The sequence below is a fragment of the Pelobates fuscus genome, chromosome 5, assembly GCF_036172605.1.
Source record: "Pelobates fuscus isolate aPelFus1 chromosome 5, aPelFus1.pri, whole genome shotgun sequence".
Lineage (NCBI taxonomy): Eukaryota > Metazoa > Chordata > Amphibia > Anura > Pelobatidae > Pelobates > Pelobates fuscus.
Window position 1 is genome coordinate 264,558,092 of NC_086321.1, and position 23,977 is coordinate 264,582,068.

Here is a 23,977-nt window from a genome sequence, read left to right on the forward strand (position 1 = left end):
CATAGAACTAAATACATTGCATAGCATAGTTTAACCCCTTAAGGACACATGACATGTGTGACATGTCATGATTCCCTTTTATTCCAGAAGTTTGGTCCTTAAGGGGTTGGTGAATGTTTCCTTTACAATACTGATAGTTTTTTTCATGTGTTTATTTATACAGATTACTGACAGTTTGCCATGTGTTTATTTATACAGATTATTGGTAGTTTGCCATGTGTTTAGTTATACAGATTACTGACAGTTTGCCATGTGTTTAGTTATACAGATTACTGACAGTTTGCCATGTGTTTAGTTATACAGATTACTGACAGTTTGCCATGTGTTTAGTTATACAGATTACTGACAGTTTGCCATGTGTTTAGTTATACAGATTACTGACAGTTTGCCATGTGTTTAGTTATACAGATTACTGACAGTTTGCCATGTGTTTATTTATACAGATTACTGGTAGTTTGCCATGTGTTTAGTTATACAGATTACTGGTAGTTTGCCATGTGTTTAGTTATACAGATTACTGGTAGTTTGCCATGTGTTTAGTTATACAGATTACTGGTAGTTTGCCATGTGTTTATTTATACAGATTACTGACAGTTTGCCATGTGTTTATTTATACAGATTACTGGTAGTTTGCCATGTGTTTAGTTATACAGATTACTGGTAGTTTGCCATGTGTTTATTTCTTTGTGCCTGTTTTCTCCTTGGGAGTTTTGTTTTACCCTGTTGGCTTTATTGTTTGTTCTGTTTCCTCTGGCTTATTGGCCGTGGTGGTCGCCGAGAAGCGGTCTTCCGACCGCTCCCCGTGCCGACCGCCGGGACCGCGGAGAAAGACTCCTGCGGTCCCTCGTGTGTTGCCTTTGATTCCCGCCCGCCGGCTTCGTCCGCCGAGCGGGAATCCCCGTTTTGTTCTTTACCCTGCCCGCGTCCCCGCTCACTCGCTAACACTGTTATCAGAGTGGGGACGGAGCAGGGATCTACTCATTTGCCGCGGGAGCCTCCGCTCCCGGTCACCTTCCCCGCGACCGCGTGGTCGGGCAGTGGGTGCGCGGCTCTCCACTGTGTTAGATGCGCGCGTCACTGCCTTATTAAAGGTACAGTGACTAGCTGGTCCGGTGTGTTTCCCCATCTCCTGGGCTGTTTGGGGGTGCGTATTTTTTGGTGACAGCTTTCTTTTCTGTCCATGTGAGGCAGCTCTGTGAGCCCTTGCATCATAAATTATGCCCCATATATGAGGGTCGCAGATTCAATCCCCCTCACCTTCCCAAGTAACTAAGCAATAGACTTTAGTTTTCGATTCTTTGCATGTGTGCTTGCCCTGCATGTTTTTCTATGGACATGGTTTTACGGTTTACTGGTTCTCCTGACTTCCACATGGCACTGCGTGCCTCCTGCAGGTGTCCCTGCCTGGTGTCCTTACCCACTTATTGAACTAGGACTGCTCTAATCAAGCCTCAGTTGCCTGATGGAGGTAGCACTGGCGTCAAAAGCCAGGGATTGTGGGTTCAGGCCCCATCTGGGTGGTTGAGCATGGCACTCGTATTTTGTGGCCTAATGGATTAGGCACAACCATATAAAAACTAAAGTGTTTCGCTATCTTGAAGAACCTTGCCTATAAGGACCCAGCTTCATCTCTACCCTGCACCCTAATAGTCAAGATTCTACTACATGTCTAAAAGGATCTAGGTTTCCGCCTGCATTATACCTCTGGGTCGGTACCGCCCGTACCCTTATACTGGCCTGCCTTGTCTGTGCCTTTATAATTGGCCTGCTTTGTCTGTGCCCCTTGATTGGCCTGCTTTGTCTGTGCCCCTTGATTGGCCTGCTTTGTCTGTGCCATACTATGCATGCTATTGGACTGGTGGCTCCATACCCTGGATAACGGTTTGTTGAGCCTGCATGCATTATTACTTGCCTCTGCCAACACTAGGGGTGCTGCCCCTTTTGCCTGCTAATGATACCTGTTTTCTAGCTTCGTAGGTATCAAGTATCATAGACTCAGACTTTATGGACGCCTCTGCACAGGAGCAGAATTTGCAGGCTTTACTTAATGCGGCTGTGACCGCATCTGTTGAAAAAGCCCTGGCTAGGGCCCTCCCTCAACCACATACGGACAGGGGTGTGTGTGGAACCCCTCAGTTGGCAGAAGACTCGGATGAGTCAGACTCTCAGGTGCGAGAGCAGGCAAGTGCGCGAACGCGCTATTGAAAGGGTGAAGACCCTGAACCACGCTCCCGGATGGGCAAGACTCCGGCGAAGTGATGTGGTTTGAGGTTGACAACCTCGCCGGCCAGGCGCCACCGCCTATCGGCGCAGGGGAGGAGGCCTCCTTACCCCCCCCACCTTGGCCGTGCTGGATGTGTGGCGGGCAGACCAGCCTCCCTCAGATGGAGAAGATGTTTGGGTTGCGGACCTTAGCGAGGGTCCCGGTGGACGCTGGGAAGAGGAAGATGCGCCACCGACTAGGGCCCCCACGACAATGTTGGGGGACGATACCCTTTTGGGCACTACTGGAGAACCTCTGTTAGAGCCTCAATCTATCCGACGCCCCAGGTCCTCGGACTAGTCACTGCCCGACCACTTGGCACAATTTGTGCGCTACTGGGTCCGTAGACCCCTTGGAAGTGAGGCCTGCAAGAAGCTGCGGGCGGAATGCCCCAGACCGGTACTGCCGGACAGGGTGGCGGTTACCCCGGATGTTGGCCCTAACAGACGAGGCCTTCACAGAAGGTAGGGCTCTGGACCCAGCCACCATGAGGGACTGGGCACTTCGTTCAATTTGCCTGCTGGGCAATGCCACTGTGGCCCTTTGCACGGAACCCAGGAAGACGGCACTCTTCCATATGGACAACAAGCTGTCGGATTTGGGAGCCGAAGATGTGGGTCCCCTGGCTAAAGGTCTGCTGTTCAGGGAGCCTTTCGTTGAGGAACTGCAGAAACAGGATATTCTGTTTACCTCCCGGGATAAAGCGAAGTCTTCGATCGGGAGGGTCTTCCGCCCACGGTTACCTTCAGACGTATGGGTTCTTGGGACAGTGCGGAGTTATGTCACAGACTTCCACTCTTCCCCTACACAGGTTGGATGCCCGAGGATCCCCGTCATCACAAGAGCCCAACAGCCCTTGTTGGAGGTGGAAGTTCGAGCAACGCTAGCCAAAGGCGCGGTCCTACAGGCCCCGGATTTGGGGGGTTTCGTCAGCTCGATTTTCTCCTGGTAAGGGAGAAGTCTGTAGAATTCCGTCCAGTGATCAATTTAGGAGAAATGAACGCCTTTGTGGTATACAACCACTTCGAGATGGAGGGCATTCACCTTCTTCGATGCCTTCTCTGGCCAGTAGACTGGGTCGCGAGACTGGACCTAGAAGACGCTTACCTCTCCATCCCGGTGAACGGGGCCTGTCGCAGTCCCCTCTGATTCGTATGGAGAGACTCTCCGTACCAATTCCCATGCCTCCCCTTCGGCCTCAGCTCGGCCCCTTGGTGCTTCACCAAGCTCCTGAAACCGGTGGTCACCCAATTCAGAGCAGAGGCCGTACGCTGCATCGTCTATCTGGACGACTTGCTTATCTTTGCGAGGACCCCGCCTGGCTCAGATTTCGGATGCGCTCTGCGTTTTCCTTGTTGGAATGCCGGGGTTTCGTGGTCATTCTGAAGAAATCGGCCTTGGAGCCTGCGCAGATGGTGGAATTCTTGGGTTTCGTAGTCGTTGCGCAAGACGGCATTCTCCGCCTGCCTGTGGCGAAGATAACGACCATTCGGAAGGAGATCAGACGTGTTTTCGACAAGACCGAACTCCCCTCCGGAGGTTGGCTCGCGTGGTGGGTCTCCTCTTGGCCTCGATACAGGCGTTCTACCCGGGCCCACTACATTACAGGGCCATGCAGCGGCTGAAGGCGCACTCTCTACGCAAGAGACCCTCTTAGGACCAGATGATCTCCTTGGCCTCGGACGTGCAGGCCGGATTGAGCTGGTGCCTCCCGCATATATCCGCCTGGAACAGCAAGGCGATATTCGGGATGACCCTGGATCTCGTGTAGGAGTCGGATCCGAGTCTTTGGGACTGGGGTGCCTCGTGCACGACGAGGTCCACGGGGGGCCCGTGGTCAGACAATAGATCGGAATCCCGCATCAATTGCCTGGGGTTGATTGCAGGTTCGTTGGCAATTCGGAGCCTGGCGAAGCATCTGTCGGACTGATGCGTGCTCCTACGGATGGACAATGGTTCGGCGGTGCAATACATCAACCACTCGGTTTCGAGCACTAGAGGTGTTATCTCTCAACATGGAGCTCCTGGTTTCACTGGTGCTTGGAACGGGATACCGATCCCTTTACGGGCCCTGTATCTAGCGTGCTGAATTTCTTGTCTCTTGTCTTTGACCTGGGTCGGTCATATCGCTTGGTTATTGTGGTTAGATCAGCTATCTCGACGGCACTTGTCCCGCTTCGGGTTTTTCCCCATCGGCCAGGATCCGCTAGTCTGCAGGCTCCTGCGTGGAATGAGACTGGTGCGCCCTCCGGCGCCCAAGTATTCTTCCCTCTGGGACGTGCGTTTGGTTTTGGCGTTCTTTCGGAATTGGCCTGATAACCAGGACCTTTCTCTTCGCCAGCTTTCAGCGAAATTTGCCCTCTTGTGTCTGGTCTTGTTCAGATGTGTTTCGGATGTCCGGGCCTTCGATGTCGGCGCTTTCTCGTTTTTCTCCAGAGGGGGTCTCCGTCAAGGTGCTTAGACGTACCAAGTCGGATTCGACGGTTGTATCATGCCCTTACTTCTAGGACTCGCCTAAGCTTCGTGTAGCGAAGGCACTGGCGCGATGGATAAGATGTCTTTTGGCTCTGGCGGGCGTGGATGCGACCTTCGGAGTGCTTTTGGTTAGGGGCGCCGCAGCTTCCGGAGCTTTTTTGGCGAGCGCTTCCCTTCAGGACATTTTGCGTTCGGCGGACGGGTCCCGTGTAGAGTTTTTTCGCCTATTTTACTTTAGACCGTCGGAACATGCTTCTTTTGCTTTGCTGTCGGAGCGTTAAAACTGCAAATATGAAGCCTCCTGTCATGCTATAAAATTGTAGATTATACTAGCTTTAGTGTAACTATAATCTTAATTTTATTAATGACAGGAGGCGAATATTTCCCACCCAATTTGATTTCTTCCCCCCCCTTGTTTTGGATGGATTGCATTGATTGTATTTCTGTTGATTTGTCTGATTATCTGGGCTAGGTTGGTTAGTCTGGGGTGATGTTGTGGGAAGTGAATGTTATACTGTATTGACGGTCATTAGTATGGATTTCGTGTCTTTATTCTATCAGTACTGGATCGTGGGATTTATGTTTTATCAGTACATTTCGTTCACTAATCAGTGTTTTCGATTCTGTTTATTTCGTTTCAGTTTAATGGTTCGACTTCAGTTCATAGGATCGGCCGTTTGGCGGGATAAAGATCAAGTTCATCCATTATCCGAAGTTTTTCCAGATGACATTCATCGTTATGTTGTGAATTTTTCTTTATTTAGTTATTGTCATTGTTGTGTACGTTACGTTGTCGCAGCGTGAAAGAGGAAATGGTGGCTTAGGAGGAGCCTTATATAGATACCTTATGTTTTTGTCTTTGGTGTTTATCTCTCTGTTAATGTGCTGCTGTGGAGTTCTAGTAAAGAGAAACTTAAGCAAATATTCGCCTCCTGTCATTAATAAAATTAAGATTATAGTTACACTAAAGCTAGTATAATCTACAATTTTAAACAACTTCTAGCTGAAAAGAATAGGTGTAATCGAAAGTCGATCAAACTGGAAAAAAAATTCTAACTGTCTGAATGACCAAAAAGAACCAAAAGATTTGTCTGTGGACATCTTTGCAGTTTTTGTTTAATATTAATAATAGCATTAAAAATGTGATGAGTACCTAATTTCTGATTGGCTGAAGTCAGTAATGGTAGAGTTTTTATTTTATACAATTTTTTTTTCTTTCCTGTCTTCTCCCTTTTCTATTTACCTACTTTCTTAAAAATATAAAACAGGTAAATCCTATAGCATTTGCTATTGTGTATTTATAAAGGTATTACTGATCTTTTAAAACATGTTTAGATCCATAACCCAGATATTTTAATGGCACGTTTTGTCATTACTGTGTGATGTCTATAAACAGAGAAGACTGCCCTTCAGTAAAACACAGCAGATTGTTCATTAAATGTTAACTATTTTAGATTTATGTGTTTGAGCATGGTCAGGATTAAAATGTAAGGTTGCATTTATATTTCTAATTTTAAATTTTTAAAGTCATATAAGATAAAGACATGAGTGCTTGCACACTAATAAATAGATTATCATGTTAAATTACTATATTGAATCTATTAGTTATAGATTAGCTATGACATGGTAGTGTGATTTTCATTATTTATATTATTTCAAAACTGTCTAAAATTGATATTATATGCCTTCCATGGCAGAGTTGAATACATACTGTTTGATAATCGAATAACTATATTCCTAGCATGCAGAGGTAAAGCTGCATAAGTCATTTAGTCAAGGATGATCACATAAAAATCCAGAAAAGACTCCTTTTGGATTCAGTGAAGCAAATAATGTGGATAAATTGGTCATGACATAGGACCACAATAACAGGAAAAAAAATCTGAATAAAAGGTGAAGTCAAGAAATTCAGACAGAAAGACAGACAAGGCTTGATGGTAAATGGGTAATAATGTGAAGCCTAGATATCTACCATCTCAACAATATACAAACCAAGATCAGGAAGGGACACAATCATTATTTTTTTTGTGTTTGAATTCACAGTTAGTATGTATGAAAAGCCATACAAAGTTAAACAATCTGCATATACCCAAGACAGTGAAAGGAGTCTAGGCTTTTGCAGATATTGTTTGAGTGCATAATTTAGTTATAGCTGTAGTTGTGTAGAATAGTCTACTAGTTGCAACATGTAGGGTTGATTTTGTAAAGTGCATTATCAAGTAGACACTATACATTTACAGCCTTAAGATATAAACTTAAAGAACAGCTCTTTATTTAAACGATTTCAAGTAATCCATAGGCAGTTGCAATCAAGCTTTACATTTCTATCACAAACTGTAAATTGAATATAGTCAGCTTAGTTGCTCCGAAAGTGTTAGATTTGCTTTAATACAATTTAGTCTACATTCATTTTCCCTTGATTGCCATCCAACCACTATATTTCATTACATTTTAAGACCCAATACAAATATGTACAGTACTGAAACAAAAGAGAGAATCAAAATTACTGCTTCTATCATCTTTAAGAGTTAGCATCTGTAGCTTAATACATCTGCTACTATACTTGTAACTGAAACAGGTTTCTTTTAGAACTTCTTTTTATAATGCTATATATATGACAAATATTTATATTTATTTTATACAAATATAGATCTACTAGGTAACAATAGCAAACATACATACACCCAATAGCAACCAAATAAGCTTTTTACAGAAAGCGATAAAGCACATTGAGAAATATAAACAAAGCAAACAATATATTTGCGGAGACCATAGCTGCATGTTGGATCCAGAGGTTGATATTTCAGGACATGAGATACCATCCGCGAGAAATGTTGCTTTATGCGCTAAATTAGCAAAACTGCTGATAACTGATTGTCTATATGATACATGGAGGGCTAAATACCCACAACTTAGAGATTACACTTTTTATTTAGGGGTGCATCTAAACTACTCAAGGATATATATGTGTTTGACAGATGCATCTACACTCCATTCTCTGGTGAAGGTAACTATAGATCCAATAACATGGTCAGACCATGACCCAGTATGCTTCACATGTGACACCTCCTACCAGGCCAGAGGCAAGGGTACATGGCGCTTGAATGAAACATTATTAGACAATAAAATGGGAGAAATAGAGATTAGGAATACAATAATAAGTTTTTTCAAGAAAACAATTATAATGATACTTCTATACAATTTATGGTTGGCTCACAAAGCCACAGTGAGGGGGAATACTTATAAAACAGGGTGCAAGGGAAGATGAAAATTGGGAGATGAACACAAAAAACTTCTCAAATCTATAGGAGAAACAGAGGAACAATATAAACAAATGCTAAGTGAATGCTTACGTAATAAACTTTTTAAACTTAAAAAACAACTAGAAAACTTGGAACTACAGGTAATGGAACGCATTTTGAGAAAATCTAAATTTAGATATTATATACAGTGGTATAAAGCGGGCAAACTATTGGCAGCCCAACTTAAGCAGAAGTTAAAATCCCATATTTGGTAAATTCAAAGGGGCTAAATTGATATACCCACACCAAATTGTTAATGAGTTAGCACTATATTACGAATATTTACAGTTGCAAGAAAACGTGTGTGAACCCTTTGGAATGATATGGATTTCTGCACAAATTGGACATAAAATGTGATCTGATCATCAGCTAATTCACAACAATAGACAATCACAGTCTGCTTAAACTAATAACACACAAAGAATAAAATGTTGCCATGTTTTCATTGAACACACAATGTAAACATTCACAGTGCATGTGGAAAAAGTATGTGAACCCTTGGATTTAATAACTGGCTGAACCTCCTTTGGCAGCAATAACTTCAACCAAACATTTCCTGTAGTTGCAGATCAGACGTGCACAACGGTCAGGAGTAATTCTGGACCATTAGAGATGTCGCCAACATAAAATTTTCCGTTCGCAAACGGCGAACGGGAACTTACGCAAATGTTCGCGAATGGGCGAACCGCCATAGACTTCAATAGGCAGGCAAATGTTAAAACCCACAGGGACTCTTTCTGGCCACAATAGTGATGGAAAAGTTGTTTCAAGGGGACTAACACCTGGACTGTGGCATGCCGGAGGGGGATCCATGGCAAAACTCCCATGGAAAATTACATAGTTGATGCAGAGTCTGGTTTTAATCCATAAGGGGCATGAATCACCTAACATTCCTAAATTGTTTGGAATAACATGCTTTAAAACTTCAGGTATGATGTTGTATCGATCAGGTAGTGTAAGGGTTACGCCCGCTTCACAGTGACAGACCAAACTCCCCGTTTAACGCACCGCAAATAACCGCAAACAGTCCATTTGCACAACAGCAAACTCCCCATTTGCACAAGGTTGGATACCAAGCTAGCCATGTCCTGTTCCTTGTCCTCACTGATGTCATTGAAGGTCTCTTCCTCCACCCAGCCACGTACAACACCAAGGGTCCCCGAAAGGTGACAACAAGCCCCCTGTATTTTTTTTTTTTTAAATGTACACTACTGTTACACCAGATATGAATTGCACTGGTGGGACACTGTGCCCTGGCAGGCCCTGAAACGCACACAAGTGAAGGAAACTGACTGTATTATTTCACAGTCAAATTTCTAGTTTTTTTTTTTAATGTACACTACTGTTACACCAGCTATGAGTTGCACTGGTGTGACACTGTGCCCTGGCAGGCCCTGAAACGCACACGTGTGAAGGAATCTGACTGCTATTATATTACAGTCAAAAAAGTTTTTTGGTTTTTTTAAATGCAAGCTATTGTGACACTAGATATGAGTGGTGGCACTGGGCAAGTGGGCACAGTATACGCTGTGAGCCTGACACACACGCTGGCAGGCAGGCAGCTGCAATTAGATTACACAGGAAAAAAAAAAAAGCAGACTGACGTTCTAGCCCTAAAAAGGGCTTTTTGGGGTGCTGTCCTTACAGCAGAGATCAGATCAGACTGTAGTGGACACTAGCCTAGCTATCGATTTCCATATTAAATCAGCAGCAGCTACACTGTCCGTCCTCTCACTAAGAATGCAGCTTCCGGGGGGCGGGGCCTAGCTGTCATGGGGGAAAGACGCACTTTGTGTGAGCTCCCTCTATATCTCACTTTAAGCAGCTATCAACAAGCAAATTTCACCCCAGAAGGGGATGACCCAGCAATGTTGTTCCTACCTGACCGACCTGACATGCTTAATAGCGGTCAGCAACTCAACAGCGTCTTACTTACCTCCGCATGGCAAGTGTGGCCTGGTGCTCACCGACCGGGAGAGGCGGCCGATCTCCCGATCCTGGGATGCCCAGGAGCAGCTACTTCCCAGCAGGAGCTCCGTTACCCCCCCCCTCGAACCGGTGGGGGTTATCCCGGTCCACCCCTGAGAGGCTGTCTGGAGCTAATGGATGCACAGAGAACAGCCGCCCAGGCTGACATACTCATCTGCGACTCTCCCAATATGGCTGCAGCCGCGTGCCCTCCTGGTACCAGCAAAGCATGGCATGATATTGAGTCTAAGCTGGACAGACTCTTTAATCAATTTTGGAAGCAAATAACAAGCAGGAAGCCCCAACAAGCTCCACCACAGCCCCAACAAGCCCCACCACAGCTAAGCGAAGCAGTCCCCATTAAAATCCACCAATGCAAAAGGCGTCAAAGACGGGACCGGAGGCACAAACAGAAATGCAGAGCCTACCCCACGTCAAGCACTCGCCTCCACCTTAGGCCACCACAATCCCGCACCAGAAAGTGAAGCGGCTACCACAATCCCGCACCAGAAAGTGGGGACAGATCCAACCACCCGACAAAACAAGCTTCCACCGCCTCAAGCCACGAACCCGGCACTCAGCCAGAGACTTGCCTTTGTTGTTCCAGGTATCAGGGACTCCCAGGGTCTGCACCTGGCGCCCAGAAGGGATCGGATGAGCACAAGCAGTAAACAGCAGCCTGCCAAGCATGTCCCACTATAGCCGATCCTCCACACCATGCCTTTGATCACATGAACTGCTCTCTGCACATTAACTAATCGTAAAGTAGCAAGCGTTTAAACATGTCATTATTTCACCTCCTAAAGAGTTTATTGTCGTAGTTCCTTACATGCCTTTAACTTAACTGTTCATGTATTATGTTATTCACTAGTCTCATCTCATGGGGCGACTCACACTTGATTTATAACTAGTGGTGGGGCTGCTGATATAAATACACAGTTGATAACGTGCAAGCTACACCCTAAATATGACAGCCATCTTTCACAACAATGTACTGCTATATACTCATACCCTCAGTGCAACTAGCCATCATATACGCACGTTCAGCCTAGCATGCTCAAATATAACACACTTCTGTCTTAATCTAAATTGTATGCTGTCTAAGAGGTGGGAGGGTCTGGGAGGGAGGGTCTGCTGCTGATTGGCTGGACTGTGTCTGCTGACTGTGAGGTACAGGGTCAAAGTTTACTCAATGATAACGAATAGGGGGCGGACCGAACATTGCATATGTTTGCCGTCCGTGGCGAACGCGAACAAGCTATGTCCGCCAGGAACTATTCGCCAGCGAACCGTTCGGGACATCTCTATTGACCATTCCTCTTTACAGAACTGTTTCAGTTCAGCAATATTCTTGGGATGTCGGGTGTGAATCGCCTTCTTGAGGTCATGCCACAGCATCTCAATCGGGTTGAGGTCAGGACTCTGACGGGGCCACTTCATAATGCGTATTTTCTTCTGTTTAAGCCATTCTGTTGTTGATTTACTTCTATGCTTTGGGTCATTGTCCTGTTGCAACATCCATCTTCTGTTGAGCTTCAGCTGGTAGACAGATGGCCTTAAGTTCTCCTGCAAAATGTCTTGATAAACTTGGCAATTCGATTTTCCTTCGATGATAGCAATCCATCCAGGCCCTGATGCAGCAAATCAGCCCCAAACCATGATGCCCCCACCCAGTGGTGTATCCTGGTTTTGTGCTGCCCTAGGCAGGACAAAACTCAGGCGCCCCCCCCCCCCCCCGCGCGCGCCCCCCCACCCCCCCCCGCGCGCCCCCCACCCCCCCCCCCCCCCGCGCGCGCCCCCCCACCCAACCCTTTCCCCCCCCGTCCCGCCTTCTAAATACACACACACACAGAAATTCACTGACAGATACGCATACACTAGCTAACAGACACACACACACACACTCACTAGCAGACACACACTCACTGTCAGACACATACACTCTCTGATATATAGGGGGCGTTTGGGGCGGCGTTTTTTGCCGCCCCCTGGAAAATGCCGCCCAAGGCAAATGCCTTGTTTGCCTCGCAGCTAATACGCCCCTGCCCCCACCACCATACTTCACAGTTGGGTTGAGGTTTTGCCAATACTGCTGTGGAACATCCAGGTGCTCTTGTGCAAACTGTAAACGTGCAGCAATGTTTTGTTTGGACAGCAGTGGCTTCCTCTGTGGTATCCTCCCCTGAAATCCATTCTTGTTTAGTGTTTTACGTATTGTAGATTCGCTAACAGGGATGTTAGCATTTGCCAGAGACATTTGCAAGTCTTTAGCTGACACTCTTTGAGCAGTCTGCGCTGTGCTCTTGCAGTCATCTTTACAGGACGGCCACTCCTAGGGAGAGTAGCAGCAGTGCTGAACTTTCTCCATTTATAGACAATTTGTCTTACCATGGACTGATGAACAGCAAGGCTTTTAGAGATACTTTTATAACCCTTTCCAGCTTTATGCAAGTCAACAATTCTTTATCGTAGGTCTTCTGAGAGCTCTTTTGTGCGAGGCATCATTCACATCAGGCAATGCTTCTTGTGACAAGCAAACCCAGAACTGGTGTTTGTTTTTTATAGGGCAGGGCAGCTGTAACCAACACCTCCAATCTCATCTCATTGATTGGACTCAAGTTGGCTGACATCTCACTCCAAATAGCTCTTGGAGATGTCATTGGTCTAGGGGTTCACATACTTTTTCCACCTGCACTGTGAATGTTTACATGGTGTGTTTAATAAAAACATGGCAACATTTCATTCTGTGTGTGTTATTATTTTAAGTAGACTGTGATTGTCTATTGTTGTGACTTAGATGATGATCAGATCACTTTTTATGACCAATTTGTGCAGAAATCCATATTATTCCAAAGGGTTCACATACTTTTTCTTGCAACTGTATATAATTTAAGGGGGGACTTAAACTCAACACAACCCACATTAGATATGATTTACACTTTTCTAAGAGATGTTCAACTACCATTTGTGACCCAGGAAGAGGCAGAGGTTCTGGACAAGCCCTTTACAGACGAGGAGGCGTGGGAAGCTATAAAAACAACTCCAAAACATAAAGCACCAGGCATAGATGGGTTTTCTAATTATTATTCTAAGTTCGCAAAGGAGTTGATCCTAAACCTCACAAAACTTTTTAACAGCATTCTATATTCAGGTGAAATGTTGGAAGCCAACACAATTACACTGCCAAAAAACAGGAAAACCATTCTCTAGCCAACCTAAGACGTATATCACTGCTTAATGCAGACTTTTTGGCAAAAGTAATGGCACTAAGATTGAAACCACTACTGTATAAATTGATAAGAGCAGACAGGTGGAGGATAATACCCACAGATTTATAGATATACTGGAAATAATGAAAAGAAAAAAACAGAGGGTTTATTGATGGCACTTGACGCGGAAAAGGCATTTGATTGCTTACATTGGCAATATATGGAGAAGGTGCTAGATAAATTTTAACTTCCAAATAAATTCAAACAAAGCATTCTCTCCCTATATACAAACCCAACAGCCAGAGTTATAAACTCAGGTTCTGCATCACGTAAGTTTTTCCTCTCTAATGGTACAAGACAGGTCTGCCCCTTCTCCCCATTAATCTTTATCATGACCCTCGAACACTAGTATATAAGATAAATAAATGAGATCATATAAGTGGCTTTATTTGCGGTTGATGTCCCGATAATATCAAGAAATCCAGATAAAGCAATAATGCCGCTGATGGATTTAGTGAAGGAATATGGCACAGTGTCATATTCTAAAAATAATATTGTTAAAACCCAAACCTTACCTATTAATATGCAAGAGTCAACTGTTCGGAGGTTGAAAGATGAATACTCATTTGAATGGAGAAAAAAACTCTATAAAATATCTGGTTATACAGCTTTTAGTTTCAAATTATTAAATGATAAAAAATAACCATAGCAAACTACTACGAGAAGTACAAGATACATTAAAACGCTAGGATAAGAGCATCACCTCATGGGTGGGACAGATTAATTCCTTTAAAATGTGCATAGTACCACAGATCTTATTTCTTTTTTAGAACCATACCAATAATGATCCCTAAATAAATCATAGCAAACTTTCAGACAACAATAAATGCTCATATATGGAAACGTAAACCCCCAAGGATATCATTGAACATAATGAGCTGCAAAATGACAGTGGGATGGGAATACTGCATATCCATAAATATTATATAACATCTATATTGTCACAGACAGCAGCATTAATAGATTTGTCTAGTATACAACTATAGCCTTTATTAGAAAAATCCATTGTTCCATGGTATTGGATCTCATTTGGACAGCACACTGTGTTCATCCTATAAATCATAACTTCCTATCCACAACACAAATTTCTCTGCAGATGTGGAGGTACTGGGCCCCTAAACTCCTGGGAAAAGACAATTATTTCTACTTTGCAACCTTGCAAAGTTTAACTTATTATACAAAAGATTTAAATATAACAACATAGAGAAATAAAGGGATAACAAAAACCTGACCTTTAATAACAGGCAAAGATATACATCAATTCCCAGATATACAAATTAAATACGATCTTCATAACAGCTTTATACATACCTCAGAGTGAAACATATTTTAATGAAAAAGTGATAGAGGTGGAAAATTCTAAGATGAATGAACTTGCGAAGCTATGCTCGGGGAAACCACCCCAATCCAAGCCTCTTTCAATAAGCCACAAAGGAATTTTAAATCTATCAAAACCCAAGAAACTGCCTTTTATGTAGAGATGTCCCGAACAGTTCACTGGCGAATAGTTCCTGGCGAACATAGCTTGTTCGCGTTCGCAAAGGATGGCGAACATATGCGATGTTCGGTCCGCCCCCTATTCGTCATCATTGAGTAAACTTTGACCCTGTACCTCACAGTCAGCAGACACATTCCAGCCAATCAGCAGCAGACCCTCCCTCCCAGACCCTCCCACCTCCTGGACAGCATCCATTTTAGATTAATTCGGAAGCTGCATTAAGACCTGTGGGTTTTAAAATTCGCCTGCCTATTGAAGTCTATGGCGGTTCGCCCGGTTCGCCCGTGCGCGAACATTTGCGGAAGTTTGCGTTCGCCGTTCGCGAACGGAAAATGTTATGTTCGCGACATCTCTACTTTTATGTTAAAATGTGAGAAGGAATTAAATAATGAATAAGAGCCTTCACAGTGGTATAGGGCTATGAGAGTGATTAAGATTGCCACACACAACATACAACACATAGAAGAAACATATAAAATGTGGCTACAATGGTACATGACACCTCAAAAACTGGTATGAATATACCCAGAGAATACAGGGACCTGCTGGAGATATGGGAAAATGGAAGGATCTATGACACATATATTTTGACATTGTAAAAAGGTTTCTGATGTATGGAAACATATCCAACAACTGAATGTCATAACAAGGCAAAATAGATTGTAGAATGCATGATGTATAATGTGCCAATATACTATTCTACATTTTGTATATAATCTTCTTTTTTTGAGCATATTTCTTTGTAAAACAATTTTAAAAATATATAGATCTATTTACTGGACAGCTTTTATGCGTAAGCTACGATCAAATGCAAGTATTATTCGAGTATTTTTCTATATAATAAAGACATCAGAATAGTAATATCTTTAAGAGCCATTCATTTATTATTCTAAGAATACAGTACCATACTATCAACTGCATTTCATTTTTCTAGATACATATATTTGTCTTTTGCTTTCTCTTTAAATTGGTACAATTTTTAGATTTAACCCAAGGCATACATGCTTATTTTATTGATTTTATTGAAAACTCAGTGTAAAGACTGGTTCATAGTGTAAGAAATTGATATGCCAAAATGCAATATTGTATCTAACTTTGTGTGTATGTGACTGGTTTCACAAGTTGGGGTCATTTCCTTGATAACAGTGTGATAAGGATCAAAGCTTTCAGTTGCATTTTACAACATCCAGCTAAAACAAAAGCTTACATCCCTCCAGTATTCCATGTATGTTATCAGAAGACCAAAGTAATAAACATCTAGGTGTAGCCATGGAAGTGTGTGTTTTCCCAAGCTGTCTAACCTACCCAGAAACCAACCCTAACTGGTCACTTCTTTCAGACTGTTACAGTATAGCTGGAGGGAAGAGATCAAAGGGAAAGACTTGTGTAAAGACAGAACTCTCTGGAGAAAGAGGGCGGGATAAACCACTTTTGGGAGGGAAAAGGGATTCTGGGACTTGTAGTTTATTACTCCAAGAATCAGTCTTTAAAAGGACAACATCCAAGGAAGTCTCTCTCTCTCTCTCTCTTGGTCTCTTTTGGAGAGGACAGCGTAGCAAGCACAGGTGGCTGTCCCAGATTACTACCAAGATGAAGGCACAAGGGGAAGACCTCAATTGAAATGCTTAAGTATTGCCTTTTTTAATGCATCTTTTGATTATGTACTGAATATAATGTATAATGTGTAATGTGTATATCCTTTTAAAATCTAACAGTATCCTTAAATTAATATTTACAATACATTTTATTATACACTTGTGTTTGTGTCTTATTTGTCACACATTCCCTAAAAGAATATCCTTGTAAGAGGGTCATAATTTCTTACAATAGTAGAAAGTGCAACCTGATATATGACATTGTGTTAAGAAAAGTAGGCTTCTGCCTAGAGACTTGAAACAGGTAGGATTTCTCGAAAGTGTGTCATTCCATCAAACACACACAAAAGTCTCCTTGGACACGGCACTCTGGTTGTCCGTCTTTTCTTACATTGGTGCTTTGACTCCTGATCAATTATTAATTTTGTAAAAGAATGCAGAGGACTTGATATAAGCTTATGATTCTACCTTATTGAGCAATATGTGTCACAACAGGTCAACATACATTTCAGACTAAAAAAAAAAACTAAACTTTTAAAAGAGATTTAAATAACTAATGTGAACTGAAAGAGAGGGTGGTAATGGGGAAATGGAGGTGATGAAACTATCTGGCGTAGGTGAGTAAATGGATCACCAAGTGTGAAGTGATCATAGAAAAGAAAGAGAATGTAGAAATCTAGAATACAAACGAAAAGCAATTTGCACAATAAATACAAAATGTAAACAATATACAGAAAAAAACAACTCAGTCACAGAGAATTGTCATTAAAAACAATGACTGAATCCACCTGCAAGACATAGAACTATATGAGCTCATACAAAAGAATAGGCTATTAAAAAAAGTATCATAAGAACACATGGAATATAAACATATTGAAATACAGCTCTCTAAACGCAATATAGTTTTCCAATAATCTGAGCCAAGGACTAATCGCTGGTAAAGAATTATCCACAGACTAAACTCCACAATAGCAAATAGGTGCAAAAATGTATTTTAGATCAACTCAGCAGTGTTTGTGTAAACAGCAGTGTAAAGAATTATTTTCAGTTAAATCCCCTGGTGAAAGCGTTCCTTACGTGTGACTCCAAAATGCTTCTTCCTTTAGTAACTCGAAGTCTCTATTTCCCTCTCGGGGCAGCTTTGGAATCTGGTTGATACCCATAAATCTAAGTAAAGGCAGAGAATGTCCATTTCCAAAAAGTGGCATACTACTGGTATATTTGAAGTGCCAGAAGTCATTGCTGTCCTGATGGCCAATATATGACCACTCTTCCTGACGATGAGGCTTTATGGACCAAATGTCAGACTGCAAGGCAAATTAAAAGAAAATGTGTATTCTCGGTTTTACTAGTGATGGGTTAAACTACTATCTGAAATTATGTTTATGGTTTTAAAGAGTTAAATTATAAATATTTAGAAAATGGTGTATGGCACTGCAATAACTCTGAATATTCTGCACACATGTAAATATTACTATAAATGGAAATCATCATTAAGAAAACCTATAAAATAATGACATTGAAAATGTAACATTAAAATGGGTAGGCTGTGCCACATTAAAATGTCAAGATACAAAAAACTGTATATCATTAATATGACTATTTTTGCTTCTACTTTTTCTTCTTCTAACTCATTCTTTATTCCTGCTCCTCTTTCTCTTCTTGAGTAACTCTCCATAGTTCATAACCTCTGCTCTTATTTCTTGATGTCCTTTTCTTATTTATCCTTTTCTGTGTGCCCCCTTCAATTAAGTTTCTCTTTTTTAGTTAGAAGATTGTTTTTATTTCTCCTTTGTCCTCTACAATAACGTGTGGCGGACAATGCACTTTTTTGCTTGGCAATTAAATGTATTCACACTTTCAAACATTAATCACTGGCAAGGTTTACTTTAATAATGCTATGATGATAAAAGTATGTTGAAATCATATTTAATGGGCACCTATTACATCACAATTTTAGTACTTTGTTGTCAGTTAATTAAAACATGTTAATAATTACTATTTTACTAGTGTTCTAACAATTACTATTTTAGCAGATAATTTAAATAGCTATTAAGAGGCAATGTCTAGGCAGAGATGTATTATGTGTATATTAACAGATACAAATAAATTACTGAAGGTATTTAACAAAATAGCTTTTTAACATTTCTTATATTGTTGGAAATATAGTTAATTGAAAGTTGAAGCCAATATATTTTCTATAAAGGATATATTATTAATTATTTTTTTGCTTTTTATGAGTGCTTTTATACACAGTATTTTCTTCAAAGGAGTATAAAAAAAAGTTTTCTTTAATGCATATGAATAATTCAGATGCTAGGTTGTAAAAGTGACAAAGTTTATATTAATTTATACATATGACATTGCTTAATTCAAAGGATGGCCAAGTACACACAAGGTGATGTGATAATGCAGAAAACTGCAATAAATGCCTGTTATTACAACAGATTGATACATATACTGAGCTTTTACATATGAGATGAGAATATAATTATAAAGTTGAATAAATTGATTACTTCTGGATATTTTTTTTTTTAAAGAATTGTAAGGTATTGAGCGAGGAGAAAATATAAATAACTATTAATTGAAAATAATCTCAACCACTCAAATTAAAAATAGCATATACAAATGTAAAGTATAATAGTAGTATATAATAATATATAGAAAACAGAAGAAGTAATAAAATAAAATAAATAAAACAATTTTGAAAGCCGGGATTTTAAAAAATAAATGAATAATGGAAAAGTTGCCATAGTGCTACCTAGGTTTTTTACTTAAGTACCATGTCCTAGACTAGGGGTAGTGATATATGTCTAATGTCAACTAAATAGGGCAATATGGTTGAAACTAAAAAAATTTCATAAGCAGTATGGTTAATGAACAGAAAAATGTATTTGTTGTAGTTAATACAGAAACAATTGCATAAATACTGGGTTTCGGGGGGAGGGGTGGGGGGAAACTTGGAAGTTTGTCCAGAAAGTTTAAAAGTATATCCAAGGAAAACATATAATTCGAGTCCATGTACACATGCCAAGGTCAAAACCAGAATATCAGTATTTTTTATTGTAAGGAGATAACAGAGAGAATTTTGTTTGAGACAATTAACATGAGAGAATCATTAATTCGTAGTCGAGGTTAAAATCATGAAGATCAAGTCGCGGAACTAACAGTTTTCAGAGAGGTTTGAGGGAACGGAGGTGTTTGAGGCAAATGGACTTGGAGCAGAGAAAGACAAATAAAACCACAGGTGAACGGTAACAGACATAATATGAGTGCAATAAGGGACTCATAGTGTACGTTTAAATACACTTCCACTGCATCTGTCAGTTCTTTAGATAAAATGACAGGTCAACCACAATGTTTAAAAGCTCTCCCAAAATGTTTAAAAATAACACAGATCAAATTTAAAGAAATGTAACGCATTTAAAGAAAACATAGTACAAAATCATAACAGGTAGGCAACCTTTGGCACTCCACATTATGGCTGTAAGAACATTATGGGAGTTGTAATCATCATTTGGAGTGCCACAGAGGTGAAATTAGTATATTTTTAAACAGAGATTTCCCTATTGGTTAAAAGACCAATAGGATCTTGCAAGGCAGTAGTGTGTCAATAGTGGGTGGAGTCAGGAGTGAAGGGGGTGCACAGAGCACTCCAACTGTCACACTTTGTAGCATTGCTGTGCAGAACGCGGGTAGATTATTTCATTATCCTGCACTCAGGTTCTCACTCTTGGGCAGCCTACATATGACATAGTATTTATTTATTTTTTAGCCTACTCTTATTAGTTCTGATTGATTGTTGGGGTATTTTTGTGGGCAAAGGAAAACAAAACTGAAGACACAGGACCTGAAAGTAAATAATATATGTGTGTGTATATGTGTATGTGTGTGTGTGCGTGTGTGTGTGCTTGAAAACAGATGGCTAGTGGTTAATGCCTCCCATTACAGTCTTTGGAAGCCATTAAAAATCTTATTTACCAAGCCCTTATGTGGATTAGGTAAATCTTTTTAGAAAAAAGGAAACAAAGTGAATAGCCTTTCAGTTCATTGTCTGAAATCTAAATTAAAATATAAATCTTTATAAATCTTTATAATTATAACTTGTTCTAGATCCTTCATGGATGATCCAGAAACAATAGAATATGTTTTATATGTTTTATGTTTTCCTTTAGTACCATCATTGTCTTTATGATAATTATCCTCAACTTAGATTGGGTTTGACTCAACAGGTGACTAAGTTTTTAACACCCCTAAATTAGTCACTTTATCTCCTTTAGCTCAAGTACTCTTGGTCATTGAGATTTCACAGGAAGAGATTACTGAATTGTTGTTGAAATCTTTTTAAATCTAATAAAAGCCACGGGCTGGCTGGCTTGTCAGCTCTAAACTACAGATAATTTAGCTTTGTTCTGGCTCTCTGTGTTTTCACCTTGCTTACTGACTTCTTTTTAAAGATGGGCCCCTACCCTCTGAACTGATAAATGCCAACATTTCTTTGATACCAAAACCACCCAATCTGTCTTTTAAAGAAAATGTATTTCCAATAGTTCTCTTCTTGCAATCTTTAATCCCCCCCAATCAAGCTTGTTTTATTCCCAACCGGAAAGCAGTGGACAATACTAGTTGATGTGTCAACCTCATTTACTATGCCTAAATAATATTTATAATTACTATAGTATTATTTCTACATGCTGAGAAGGTATTTTATCACCTCCTTTGATGCCCTACCTGTTCATGGTGCAGGAACATTTAGGTTTCCCCCTAGACATTTATGTTTACTATCTTCTCTGTATAACTTTCCCAGATGTTTTTTTTTTGTTTGTTTGTTCCAACATCTCCACACTATCCTTTCTAATTATTAATGTCACACCAAGGTGGCCCCATTTCTCCCATATTATTAGTGATGTCGCGAACACAAAATTTTCGGTTCGCGAATGGCGGACGCGAACTTCCGCAAACGTTCGTGAACCGGACGAACCGCCATAGACTTCAATGGGCAGGCGAATTTTAAAACCCACAGGGACTCTTTCTGGCCACAATAGTGATGGAAAAGTTGTTTCAATGGGACTAATACCTGGACTGTGGCATGCCGGAGGGGGATCCATGGCAAAACTCTCATGGAAAATTACACAGTTGATGCAGAGTCTGGTTTTAATCCATAAAGGGCATAAATCACCTAACATTCCTAAATCACAATGGACATGGATTGACACTTTACATATGACATATTGACACCTTGACATATGGATTGACACCTGTCCTCAGAGACCCTGATACACACTGACACAGAGCAGAATAGGGACTGTTCCCCCTACATAGGGTCACTTGGCAGATATTGATTGACACCTATCCTAAGGATCCCTGATACACACTGACAGAGCAGAATAGGGACTGTTCCCCTATACATAGGGTCACTTGGCAGATATGGATTGACACCTATCCTAAGGATCCCTGATACACACTGACACAGAGCAGAATAGGGACTGTTCCCCCTACATAGGGTCACTTGGCAGATATGGATTGACACCTGTCCTCAGAGACCCTGATACACACTGACACAGAGCAGAATAGGGAATATTCACTAAATGCCAAACATTGTTATACAGGGGAATATTCAGTAAATAAGGATAAGGGGGGGGGGAGCTACTGTCCTCCCCCGGCCCCCACCCCTGTGCGGTGGGTGGGGGCCATAAAAATAATGAGGGGGGACCTACTGTATGATGTTGTATCGATCAGGTAGTGTAAGGGTTACACCCGCTTCACAGTGACAGACCAAACTCCCAGTTTAACGCACCGCAAACAACCGCAAACAGTCCATTTGCACAACCGCAAACTCCCCATTTGAACAAGGTTGGATACCAAGCTAGCCATGTCCGTTTCTTGTTCTCACTGATGTCATTGAAGGTCTCTTCCTCCACCCAGCCACGTACAACACCAAGGGTCCCTGAAAGTATGCAAATAAACTGAAAAAAGAAAAAAATCTCCCAAGAAGGAGATCTAAAACTGGCATAGGAAAAGGTTAGACCACTATAATAAAGTGATATCTACAAATCCTAGTGAGCATAGGTGTATAATAGAGGGAGAAAGGGAAAGCAGAGTTATGCTTCCTAATACCGTGGTTAGTACCCTTTGTTAAAGTAAATTGAGTAATGGACAAAAGTATTTATTGTATCATTTATAAATAACAAAGGGATACTATACTCATTCCCGTATAGTGGCTAATTGTGTAATAATGGTAATACTATTACCTATTATATAATATTGGCAGGGGCAAGGAAATTCCCTCTAAATAGATGGGTATAGGCAGAGAGTATGGAGACCAGAGTGACCAAAGTGTCAATAAGGTGATATAAAGTTAAATGTATCACAGACACACAGCCACCCTTTCTCTTAGCTAGTTTCCAGAAATGCTGGATAGGTAGAAGGGCTATAAAGACTCGGAGAGTTCTAAGAAGAATCCTCTAAACTAGCCCTAATCTCCTTAAACACCTTCAAGGGTGTTCTAAGCTAAAGCTCAATCTAAACGTTTAGATGACTGCCTGATTTCCCATCACAGATGCTGGCTAGGAATAACACTGTGTAAGACAAAGAGTGGGTCTAAGTGCCCATAGTGCAGTAAAGTGTCCCTAGTGAAGTGAAAAAGAGAATAACGAGCTAGCGCCCTATCAGGGGACGTGTATATGGCATCGATTTTAGGAATCGGGAGATGGAAAAAGATGTTTGGTCGGTCCTCCTACTTCAAATTTGGGGCACTGCGCGTGCAATCTAATGTGCCACCAGATAGGAATAGTACTACTTAACACACAACTCCTATCAGTTTAATCCCTGTTATGTGCCTTTTTTTTGGTCCAGAGGCCCGAAAAATTAGGCATGTACACATGCCTGAAAAATTAGGTATTGTTGCAGCCGCTGCTGTGGCAGCGGCCAGAAAAATTGATGTTGGTTTCCCAGGCAGAAAGTGCCCTAAAACATTGCGGCTTGAACCCTAGTTGGTGGCGGATAAGTCATGCAAGTCAACCGGCATTCTGAGCTAAAATACAGCAGCGTGTGGACCATTTTTAGCCCAAGGCAGCTCATCTCATCAGGCCTTTTTTAGTCGAATGTATCGCCCACTGTCAGTCCCTTCGGGATCCATTCCTCATTCATCTTAATAAAGGTGAGGTCATCTAGACTTTTTTGACCTAGGCGACTTCTCTTCTCAGTGACAATACCTCCTGCTGCACTGAAGGTCCTTTCTGACAGGACACTTGAAGCGGGGCAGGCCAGAAGTTCTATCGCAAATTGGGATAGCTCAGGCCACAGGTCAAGCCTGCACACCCAGTAGTGAAGGGGTTCAGCGCTCCTCAGAGTGTCGATATCTGCAGTTAAGGTGAGGTAGTCTGCTACCTGTCGGTCGAGTCGTTCTCTGAGGGTGGATTCCGAAGGGCTGTGGCGATGCGTAGGACTTAAAAAGCTCCGCATGTCCTCCATCAACAACACATCTTTAAAGCGTCCTGTCCTTGCTGGCGTGGGCGTGGGAGGACGAGGATGACTTTCACCTCTTCCCCTGTTAGATTCCCGTTGTGCTGTGACATCACCCTTATACACTGTGTAAAGCATACTTT